Genomic DNA, 12,595 nt, shown 5'->3' with positions numbered 1-12,595 from the left:
TTACATTGGCTTACTGGAACACCCTTATAATTCCCTAGTATATGGTACTGAGGTACCCAGGGTATTGGGGTTCCAGGAGATCCCTATGGGCTGCAGCATTTCTTTTGGCACCCATAGGGAGCTCTGACAATTCTTACACAGGCCTGCCACTGCAGCCTGAGTGAAATAACGTCCACGTTATTTCACAGCCATTTTACACTGCACTTAAGTAACTTATAAGTCACCTATATGTCTAACCTTTACCTGGTAAAGGTTAGGTGCAAAGTTACTTAGTGTGAGGGCACCCTGGCACTAGCCAAGGTGCCCCCACATTGTTCAGAGCCAATTCACTGAACTTTGTGAGTGCGGGGACACCATTACACGCGTGCACTACATATAGGTCACTACCTATATGTAGCTTCACCATGGTAACTCCGAATATGGCCATGTAACATGTCTATGATCATGGAATTGCCCCCTCTATGCCATCCTGGCATAGTTGGCACAATCCCATGATCCCAGTGGTCTGTAGCACAGACCCTGGTACTGCCAAACTGCCCTTCCTGGGGTTTCACTGCAGCTGCTGCTGCTGCCAACCCCTCAGACAGGCAGCTGCCCTCCTGGGGTCCAGCCAGGCCTGGCCCAGGATGGCAGAACAAAGAACTTCCTCTGAGAGAGGGTGTGACACCCTCTCCCTTTGGAAAATGGTGTGAAGGTGTAGAAGCTTAATTATTCAGCACCCATTCAGGATACAAACGACCGTTAGCCAGCTCTTCTAGATAAACATAATATCAATTTATTAGGGATAGAATAGAAAGACATGTACATGGAGGATGCTCTGTACTAGTGTACACTCGAGCAGCCTAATACAAGGAAGTAATACATGATCTTTTATAGTATTAAACCACAAACATAATTCAACGTCTTATTGGTTCTTTGGCTTTGACGTATGATTGACGCATGACTACTTCTCCATTATGGCTGAGGTCGTTTTTCCTATCATACTATATATAGTAACAAAAAGCATAGAAAAGGATTTTACACAAGGTGGCCTACGTGCCTAATATCACATGGTCCATCTTGTGACAGAACTTGAGAACATCACGTACTCAGACTGGTACTTTCCAGAAGGGAGATTGCTTCAGCTAGCATGCAATGACGAGGATCTTTCATGATGTCTGTTCAGAGGGCAATCCTTGCAACATAATGCGTTCCTAGCAGTAGCGAATTACATTTGTAGGCCTCTTTACTTAATGATAGGCCTGTGCAGAGATTGTCATTGTGTATCACAGGGGCCACTAGGCATAGCATACCTAGGAACTGTAAAATGCGATTCCACATTCCGCCCTCTGATACTCAATGACAAATCTAAGGGTCATGGTGTATTGCTCTCATTTATACCTCTTACTGGTGACAGTTTCTTTTTTTTTTTTTTTTCAAGAGTAGGGCCAGGAAGGATGGACAAACTGGTATGAGCACACATATCGTTATCAGTGCCACGATCCCTATCGCTAGTACCTCTACCAACCAGGTACCCCAACCCCTGAACCATGCTGCTACTCGATCCAGCATTCCTCTGACGTCTGTCCCATCTGCCACTTTCCCAGCTCCTTCTTCTTCCTTTTTTATATCCTCTATTTCCTTTCTTATATTCCCCACGTTGGTGTCCTCTTCCTGCGCACCCCGCCAAGTGTTCTCTTTTCCCCCTTCTGTAATTCTGTTCTATGTGCCATTTTTGGTAGCACGAATGCTAAGTAGCAGGTACCTTGCCAACCTGCTGGCAATTTAAAAAAATGCAGATGTCCCACATATAATAAATATTCCTTTGGGAGGTGTCAGGCCTATGGACAAGCCTGTTGTGTCATTTCTTTTGTAGTCCAGGCTCAATGTTGTATTGCAAATACTATGTCCCACATCAATTCCGTGTTTGCTAGTGTCTGCGTTACCTCTTGAGCATTTGAAACACCATGGTGCCTTTATTTCTGTATCTATGGCCAGGCATGGTATTCGTTGTTCTGAGCCATGATCCCTTTCAGTGTAACCCTTCCCTCTTTCTGTTGTAAATGCATTCAATACATTCTCTTCTTCTTTTTTTTAAATTCTAATCTCCTACACTTCTTTCTTCTCCTTCTATCTTCTTCCTTCAATTTATTTGACACTCTTTCTACCAATTTTCCTTGCATATCACCTACATAAGGTTCATCTTCCAAACCATACTCATCCCTTTTTCTCCTCATTTCTCCTTTGTTTATATTTTCTCTTATTCTCTCCTTTTTTTTTTCTTTTCCCTGTACTCATTCCTTTTAAATTTCCCCCTAACATATTATCTAATATGTTACGTGCCACGAATTCTGTGAGGGGCATTTAAGTGTAATTTCTTTTCTCCTGGCTAGTGGTCGGTAGGTGGGTACCTATATAACAATCAGACACATTTGCTAGTTCTTTGTACATTGATACCATTTGCACAAATGTATTGTCCTTATAATCTTCTCGATCTTCTTTCCATTTTGTATATTTCACCCATTTTGTTTTATCCTCCACCCTCTCATGTTATTTTGAGATATTGTTGTTCTCACCACCTGTTGTTCTTTCACCTTGGCCATTTTTGGGGATGTAGTGTTCCTGGTCGAGCCATGGAATGTGTATGTCGTCTTTATATACTATCAGTATTGTTGTTATTACTATAGCTGCTACTGGGGTGAGTAATGCTGTGACCACCACAGGCCACTTCTTCTGCTCCTTTTTCTTATGTTGTAATCTTAAATCCATGTCGCCTTATAGGGTGTGGTCAGATGTGGCTAGCACTTGAAACCAGTTCTATTGGTATGTAACCTTTGGTACCTCCTTATTCCTGTAGGAGTGCCACACGAGTAGTCTATTCCTTCTGTATATTTTCGGGGCGACGTTGAATGCTATTTGACACTTGTAGTTATGCAGAGTATAAAGGGATGAATCCCAGTGTCCAGTTCTAAGGGAGTTGAATGCGATAGTCCCGAGGGATGGCCCTTTTGTCCTATTTTTGCTATATTCCTAATTGGAAGAGGCACCTCCCAATGGGGCTACAAACCGCACTGATCCTAGTGACCAGCCGCTTCCGTAGGACTGGGATCTGTACCTCTTGGCGCAAATTTTTCTAGCGGACTTTTAGTATTCTGTTCATTTATATCCTGATGTCTTTAATACTTAAGTGGCCTTGCTTGACTCTCCGACTCCTGTGGAGAGTAGCACGAGCAGTTCTGAAAGAATATCCTGGTGTCTTGAGGACCCGCTTGCACCCTCCGACTCCTGTGGGGTTGCAGCACGAGCAGTCCAAGAACAATGCTCTGGTGTACTGGGGAACCCGCTTACACTCTCCGACTCCTGTGGGAGTGTAGCACGAGCAGTTCCGTCAGTGTTGACTGGTGGCGCTTGTCGAACGAAGGTTGTACCGCTGTGGTGAAGGTGGCATTACTCTCATTGGCGGCTGGTCGTCCTTTGGTCCAGCGGCCTTCTTGGTGTGTGAGGTATGGACCCAGGATGTGATGCCCTCACACTTGACTGCTGTGGCTGTTGTCAACAGGACTTGGTATGGTCCCCTCCACCGTAGTTGAAGGCAGTGACGTCTGGTGTGGCCTTTACCCACACCCAGTCTACAGGATGCAGTTGTGTTCCGGTGGTGTACCTTCTTGGTGTAATAGCTGTGGATCCAGGAGGTCATTCCCTCCTACTTTTCAGGAGACCCAAGCCCAATCTCCCTGTTGGAGATCATGTCCAGGTAGTGCTGTCCAGCCAGGAAGGGCCTGCAGCACCTAATGCTGAAGGTAAGGCAAACTGCTGTCAAAATGTCCTATCAGATAATAACTTCTCAGCACCAGACATGTTCATAGGCCAGTCAAACAGTATCTCAGTCGGTGCTCACTTTGACAACTTTGTCAAGGGTGCCTTTCTTGACCAATGAAGCAAGCGGTATTGCATCAATCTAGAACCGCTCAGCAGATGCACAAAATCTTATAAAGGGACATATCTGACTTGTTTATGGGGTAACTAGCACACTCTTAAACTCAAATAAACACTAAAAAATAAATAACAATTACACTCAGTAACAGTGGAATATTCACACAAACTATTTCACCAAACAAATGGTGATCCAAAGGTCAGGAGAAAACACATGTTACACTGGTATACAGCCAGTATAATTTTTTAACATAGCATTGTATCCTATTATTCTATTTCAACACCCTGAATATCTGCATCAATACTGGAAGGGTTGGGACTTTGCAGGCATCACTGCCATCAGAAGTCACTTCCCCTTTCTCGTACAAGTGTGATGTTCTGAAATGCTGATGTTCCTTTAAGATATTATATTTATTTTATTTATTTATATTTGGCACCCTCATCATCAGAGGTATATTACTCATAGCTGTATTGCAGTACTACATAGCACATCCTAAGGTAGTAATAACTCTATCCTAATATAGGTATTTTCAATACCCAAAACCAGTTTTTGAGAATATTTAGTTGCAATCTACCAACACATGAAGGCAATCCATTTCACTGCGCTCATTTAAGATGTACCACGGAAGACTCCCATTAATTATGAAAACATAAAACGTAACATAGACAGACGGATACAGAAACCACATCTTCTCGTCCATGTTCTGAAACCTAGGGAAAAACATGGATAGAAAAATACTCCTACGTAGATACATACATCCTGCGTCCAGGGTGTATATAAAAAAAAAATCCTATTCCATTCAGCTGTACATTTATTTTACATTTCTACTTGGAACGTCATGGTAACATATCGCAACAATCCGTGGCTTTGCCCTTGGAGTCATGCCCAGAGTCTGTGGTTTTCAGAAATGGGGAAGGTAATCTTAACTGCTACAATTTAATATAGGGACGGGACCTGGCAGATAAATGCACAAAATAAAATACCATAAAAATAAAACACATTTGTGACAAATGTGCTGCATTTATACCCATTCATTGCCCTTTTGACACCCTTGTTGCACTCACATGACTTCAACATACTACATGTACTGCAGATGTTTAAACATCCACTTGTGTTATTTTCTTTTAGCCTCTCATTAAGTGAAATAGATAAGTCACTAACACGTCATGTGTAATAATTATTACTGCACTAATGTGTTTATTTTAAATATCAATACACCTTAGTAGAAGTTTGTTATCACTTCATTAACTCACTCTACACCCCAACAATAACCCACATTTTTATATATCTCTTATTTACTTATATTATTTACAATTCATCACATTTAACACTTCTTTTAATTTCTATATCTCTTCTTTCATTGAACATGACTAAATTATTAGTATGTACTCTATAGAGCTATGAAGAAATACACAACCAGGGGTATGGAACTACAAATAAAAGCAAAATTTTGTTATTCCTTGCTTTCAAAATACCTTCACAAACAATGTAACTAGGAAAGAAACATTCTGCTAAACTACCATGATGTTTTAGGTGTCATTTCTTTGAAGCATCATTTAGTAAAATGTGCGGATGCATGGTGGTATTTCCAACATTTATATTCATAACAGGAAAAATCAATGTAACCTTTTCATCAAAGTTACACATTGCCATAGTAGTTCCTGGCATGAACAAAACTACTTTGTGCCAAAACTACTTTGTGCCAATATTCTTCGTATGGAAGAGCAGAATGGTGTCACTACCACTGAAGCCAGCCAATAAACAGAGAGACAGAATTCAAATAACAAAAGATCTGTGATAACCAGTTTATGGCAGAATTCTCAAAGAAAATCACAAAGTACACCCATGGTATCTGTTCCTGCATTAGTGCAAATTTACAGCTTTTATACATGAGCTAGCATTTAATGAGGCAGACCAGGAAATCGAACTCCTAGACAATATTTGTAAACACCATTTTAGCAGGAGGAAAATATGCATGTCTTTTTACAGGACAAGTAGACTGATGACACAAACTGTCCCATGGACAATTTAGACATTTTATAAAATTCCACACTCCTGACAACATATTGTTAACTGCTGCAAATGAATCCTCTGTTCCCTCCAGACTAAATTTGTTCACTGTAAGAATTTTGGCAACCTTTGCATGGGTCAAATATTTTTAAATGTAATCCCTACATAAGAAAGTTCTCATTTGTTGTACACCTGTGGTTCCTAACCTTTTTACTCCTGGGGACCACCAGTGAAACGTTACTGGAAGCCAGGTACCCCCAAGCAATTTGCACAATTTAAATTTCAAACATGAAATCATTCTTTTTATATTGAAAAAATATGCAAAAATCTAAACATTTTATTGGAAATGTTGGTGCTGCATCTTGGCGACCAACTTTTCAATTTTTAACCATAAGTGCCTCTCTTCTCTCCCTATCCTTTTTGTCACATTTAATTAATTTTTATTATAGCATCTCTCATACCAGTGTAGGTGTTGGAGCACTTTACAGCACTTTAAAATGAAAGACTGGGAAAAAACAGCTTTCTAATGTGTGCTATGCAGTTGGCATGCAGCTCCTTAATTGCTGTTCATAGCTCAATGTGCTAGATTACTATTATGAACTGTACAGTAACTAAAGAATCTCTGTGACAAAAGCAGTAACCCACTGTGCCATCCACTGCCACTGTCCAAAACTCTCATTCCTCCCCAGCAGGTACATTAATCACTGGAGTTATCTTGACGCTTTTATTTTTTTTGCTGTACAATGCTCTTTGCAGTACTTTTAAAGCAAATAACAAGTAATAAAGTCTGAATTTTGTGTCTTATTACGTGTGATAACTTAACAATTAAACTTAAATTTTCTACAGTGTGTAAGCATGTTACAGCCATCCCTTGTCTACTTGCAAACCTTTCCCATACTCAGTGTAGTGTCAAATTATAGTGTAGTAATTGGAGTAGTGGCCACATATTTCAGGCCAGTGTATCGCCTTCTTACAATCCTCCCACCAATCTCATGGTACAATAATGCTAAACAATGTATCCAGATCCTTCCAAAGCAGCCCTTCCCATGGCTATTATTCTGTTTAACTCTGTACATTTATATGTACGTCGAGAGACTGTCTCTTGTGATCTCCAGCTGTGTGTTTGTATTGCTGAGCACCTCCTTCCACATCTTGATGTTATGCATTGTGTGATGTGCATACGTGGACATATCCCATAGTAAATTGTGTGATCCCTCTCGCCCCTTGCCAATACATTTTTCCATTTAATTTGATATCTGTTCGTACTTCTGTTCATTTTTTTTTTATTGCATTAGCCACTTCCTCTTTACCCTGGCTATGGAATAACTGTCTAATTCTTTCACAAGGTCTCTTACGTTTTGCTTTTATTTTTCACTTCCTCATCCATCAAACGCCATTCCAGGGTGCGGCTTTCACGTTCCGTCTCTGCCTGCTGTTGTAGAGGCAGCTCAGAGTGTTTGGTCCCTGCTGTGGTGCCCTCACGCTGTAGTGTATTTCCCAAATGTCTTCAAACAAAATCGATATTTTGTTCCTGTGACTGTGCACTTGTCACAGGAAGAGAGCTTGACAAGCCCCTATGGATTTATTTTTTTATCCTCCACATACAGGACAGCCCCACATTCAATGCACATCCCATATGCAACTAGCATGTAGGCAGCATTGTAAAGCACCACACATGTCCGCAAAGCTACAGAAACACTACTGACATTTTCCTTGCAAAGTCAAAGTCTAAGTACAGTAGTGCCTATAGGCCTTCTTTCGCCTCTATTTGGTACGCTGGACTGTCCTTGGGGCTATGTTGATGTGTCTCTACTTTGCCTTTACTAAGAGGGTTCCTCGTGACTGTCTTACCCTAGCCTTTTGTTACATAACACGGAGACAATTACAATCGTTCCAGAAAACAGTAGGATGTCGGTGTATTTTTTTTACACCGCTCATACCCCGTGACACAGAAGGGATAACAATGGGTATATTCACACACGCAGCCTCTCTTTGCCAGCCGCAATTATTGATTAGTAAAAGCAGGAAGCAAGCCGGTCTGCATCCATGCCACAATTTCAGCCAGCCATGTCCACCTTAGCTCACAAAAAGTTTGAAATCAGACAGTACCCAAGGTGCTAGTGACGGCGTCCACACTGGCGTCCTTTGGGGTGAATCAAGAGATGACAGAATAGTCAGGAGGGACAGGGTGCGGCTGTATGATATTGGAAGCTGGACCAGATCCTTGGCCAGTGACACACAGATAATGCAATAGCGGTGAACAAGTCAAGCAACCACATGTGACTGCAGAACCATAGACAAGGGTCACAGTACAATTAGCCCTGTGGGGTGATCCTACTCCCAACCCTTGTATCAATATGTAGTGAGTGCAGGGGGGGTGTTTGTACTGTGTGATGTTTGCAGATTAAATCAGTCAATTGTCATAAAAATCTGTATTATGTCGCCCATGAGTCCACCCACCTAGTCTTAAATTTTCTAAAAATTCTTATCCTAAATCGCAAATGCATGAAGTCAAAATAAATTACAGTACACCACCTTGTTGTCAACCCTTCCTTCATCAATCAAAAACCACTTTCGCACACACACGTATTTATATCTCAAAAACCACTTTCAGACACACACACGTATTTATACCTCAAAAACCACTTTTGCACACACATGGATTTATACCTCAAAAACCACTTTCGCACACACACAGATTTATAACTCAAAAACCACTTTCGCACACACACGGATTTATACCTCAAAAACCACTTTTACACACACATGGATTTATACCTCAAAAACCACTTTTACACACACATTGATTTATACCTCAAAAACCACTTCTACAGTTTACACCATTTCACATGAGTAGCCGATAGTTCAATATGCCATAAGCATTGTTCAAAGAGCTGCAATATTACAGGAAACAGATAACATAACAATTTTTTAACACGACAAACAGAGCCTGCCTGCTCCACTGGAATGAACCACAATCATCCAGTTACTGGAATGAACCACTATCACTCCTATAAACACAAGGAAGCTGAAATCACATGCCAGTTCCTCTTAAATGTACACATAGAACCTGGAACGGACCTCTACCATTCCATTTCACATCTGGGCAACGCAATATTTCACAATATTTACACCGGAAAAACAGTAGAGCAAACAGCGAGAGCAGGACCACGAAGCAGCAATAGATACTCACAACAGCTCCAGACTCCGTCGCAGGAGGGGCCCTGTCCAATGGGTCAGCTGTCGCCCCAACCGAAACAGGAGCCGGGCTGAAGGAAACTATTCGCTGAACGAGACCGCAATTCCCGCATTCTCCACCAAATGTAGAAGCTTAATTATTCAGCACCCAGGCAGGGGAGGAGTAGCCTCCCCCAGCCTCTGGAAATGCTTTGTTGGGCACAGATGTGCCCAATTCTGCATAAGCCAGTCTACACCGGTTCAGGGACCCCTTAGCCCCTGCTCTGGCGCGAAACTGGACAAAGGAAAGGGGAGTGACCACTCCCCTGACCTGCACCTCCCCTGGGAGGTGTCCAGAGCTCCTCCAGTGTGCTCCAGACCTCTGCCATCTTGGAAACAGAGGTGCTGCTGGCACACTGGACTGCTCTGAGTGGCCAGTGCCACCAGGTGACGTCAGAGACTCCTGCTGATAGGCTCCTGCAGGTGCTAGTAGCCTATCCTCTCTCCTAAGTAGCCAAACCCTCTTTTCTGGCTATTTAGGGTCTCTGTCTCTGGGGAAACTTTGGATAACGAATGCAAGAGCTCATCCGAGTTCCTCTGCATCTCCCTCTTCACCTTCTGATAAGGAAACGACCGCTGACCGCGCTGGAAGCCTGCAAACCTGCAACATAGTAGCAAAGACGACTACTGCAACTCTGTAACGCTGATCCTGCCACCTTCTCGACTGTTTTCCTGCTTGTGCATGCTGTGGGGGTAGCCTGCCTCCTCTCTGCACCAGAAGCTCCGAAGAAATCTCCTGTGGGTCGACGGAATCTTCCCCCTGGAACCGCAGGCACCAAAAAGCTGCATTACCGGTCTCTTGGGTCTCCTCTCAGCACGACGAGCGAGGTCCCTCGAATCCAGCGACTCTGTCCAAGTGACCCCCACAGTCCAGTGACTCTTCAGCCCAAGTTTGGTGGAGGTAAGTCCTTGCCTCACCTCGCTGGGCTGCATTGCTGGGAACCGCGGCTTTGCAGCTACTCCGGCCCCTGTGCACTTCCGGCAGAAATCCTTTGTGCACAGCCAAGCCTGGATCCACGGCACTCTAACCTGCATTGCACGACTTTCTAAGTTGGTCTCCGGCGACGTGGGACTCCTTTGTGCAACTTCGGCGAGCACCGTTTCATGCATCCTCGTAGTGCCTGTTTCTGGCACTTCTCCGGGTGCTACCTGCTTCAGTGAGGGCTCTTTGTCTTGCTCGACGTCCCCTCTCTCTTCAGGTCCAATTTGCGACCTCCTGGTCCCTCCTGGGCCCCAGCAGCGTCCAAAAACGCCAAACGCACGATTTGCGTGTAGCAAGGCTTGTTGGCGTCCTTCTGGCGGGAAAACAATTCTGCACGACTTTCCAAGGCGAGAGGGATCTGTCCACCAAAGGGGAAGTCTCTAGCCCTTTTCGTTCCTGCAGAAACCTCAGCTTCTTCTGTCCAGTCGAAGCTTCTTTGCACCCGCAGCTGGCATTTCCTGGGCATCTGCCCATCTCCGACGTGCTTGTGACTTTTGGACTTGGTCCCCTTGTTCCACAGGTACCCTAGATTGGAAATCCACAGTTGTTGCATTGCTGGTTTGTGTCTTTCCTGCATTATTCCTCTAACACGACTCTTTTGTCCTTAGGGGAACTTTAGTGCACTTTGCACTCACTTTTCAGGGTCTTGGGGAGGGTTACTTTTCTAACTCTCACTATTTTCTAATAGTCCCAGCGACCCTCTACAAGGTCACATAGGTTTGGGGTCCATTTGTGGTTCGCATTCCACTTTTGGAGTATATGGTTTGTGTTGCCCCTATCCCTATGTTTCCCCATTGCATCCTATTGTAACTATACATTGTTTGCTCTGTTTTCTAAGACTATACTGCATATTTTTGCTATTGTGTATATATATCTTGTGTATATTTCCTATCCTCTCACTGAGGGTACACTCTAAGATACTTTGGCATATTGTCATAAAAATAAAGTACCTTTATTTTTAGTATAACTGTGTATTGTGTTTTCTTATGATATTGTGCATATGACACTAGGTGGTACTGTAGTAGCTTCACACGTCTCCTAGTTCAGCCTAAGCTGCTCTGCTAAGCTACCATTATCTATCAGCCTAAGCTGCTAGACACCCTATACACTAATAAGGGATAACTGGGCCTGGTGCAAGGTGCAAGTACCCCTTGGTACTCACTACAAGCCAGTCCAGCCTCCTACACATGCCACAAGATATCCTGAAGCTATTCCTTTAAGGACCACTACAGCTCCTGCAGTGGCAAAGGCCCTCCTGGGAATATTTTCCAGGGTGGGCTTCCCAAAGGAAGTAGTATCAGACAGAGGAAGCAATTTCATGTCTGCATACTTAAAGGCCATGTGGAAGGAGTGTGGTGTAACGTACAAGTTCACAACACCCTATCATCCACAAACAAATGGACTGGTGGAGAGATTTAATAAAACTCTCAAAGGCATGATTATGGGTCTCCCTGAAAAACTCCGCAGGAGATGGGATATCCTTCTACCATGCCTCCTTTTTGCCTACAGGGAGGTACCCCAGAAAGGAGTGGGCTTCAGCCCCTTTGAACTTCTTTTTGGACACCCTGTTAGGGGTCCACTCACACTTGTAAAGGAGGGTTGGGAACAACCTTTAAAAGCTCCTAAGCAGGATATTGTGGATTATGTACTTGGCCTCAGATCAAGGATGGCTGAGTACATGAAAAAGGCCAGTAAAAACCTTCAGGCCAGCCAAGAGCTCCAGAAGCAATGGCATGATCAGAAGGCTGTTTTGGTTCAGTACCAACCAGGGCAGAAAGTGTGGGTCTTGGAGCCTGTGGCCCCAAGAGCACTCCAAGATAAATGGAGTGGTCCCCACACAATTGTTGAAAAGAAGGGTGAAGTCACCTACTTGGTTGACTTAGGCACTGCCAGGAGTCCCCTTAGGGTGCTCCATGTCAACCGCCTGAAACCCTACTATGACAGGGCTGATCTCACCCTGCTCATGGCAACTGATGAGGGACAGGAAGAAGACAGTGATCCTCTACCTGATCTCTTCTCTTCCACAGAACAAGATGCTCTTGTGGAAGGTGTAGTTTTGGCTGATTGTCTTACTGCTGAGCAGAAAGATAATTGCATAAATCTCCTAGGACAATTTTCTGAACTCTTCTCTACTGTGCCAGGCACCACTTCTTGGTGTGAGCACACTATAGATACTGGAGACAGTTTACCTGTCAAAAGTAAGATCTATAGGCAGCCTGACCATGTCAGGGACTGCATAAAGCAAGAAGTTCAGAAAATGTTGGAACTAGGAGTGGTTGAGCACTCTGACAGTCCATGGGCTTCTCCTGTGGTACTGGTACCAAAACCCAATTCTAAAGATGGAAAGAAAGAAATGCGGTTTTGTGTAGACTATAGAGGTCTCAACTTGGTAACCAAAACTGATGCTCACCCTATACCCAGGGCAGATGAGCTCATAGATACACTGGCATCTG

At 43.5% G+C, this 12,595-nt stretch overlaps 1 long non-coding RNA gene across 1 annotated transcript; it reads right to left on the bottom strand.

Annotated features, from left to right (window-relative positions):
• Positions 1-2,097: 2,097 nt before the first annotated feature.
• LOC138250220 (uncharacterized) lies at positions 2,098-8,991 on the bottom strand. The gene is made up of 2 exons (XR_011194911.1): positions 8,702-8,991; positions 2,098-8,665 (listed from the first exon to the last, which is right to left on the bottom strand). It is a non-coding gene; the product is annotated as an uncharacterized lncRNA (long non-coding RNA).
• Positions 8,992-12,595: the final 3,604 nt, after the last annotated feature.

This window comes from Pleurodeles waltl, chromosome 1_2 (genome assembly GCF_031143425.1).
Source record: "Pleurodeles waltl isolate 20211129_DDA chromosome 1_2, aPleWal1.hap1.20221129, whole genome shotgun sequence".
Lineage (NCBI taxonomy): Eukaryota > Metazoa > Chordata > Amphibia > Caudata > Salamandridae > Pleurodeles > Pleurodeles waltl.
Note: the sequence above shows the minus strand (reverse complement) of the source record. Positions and strands in the feature narration are given on the sequence as shown.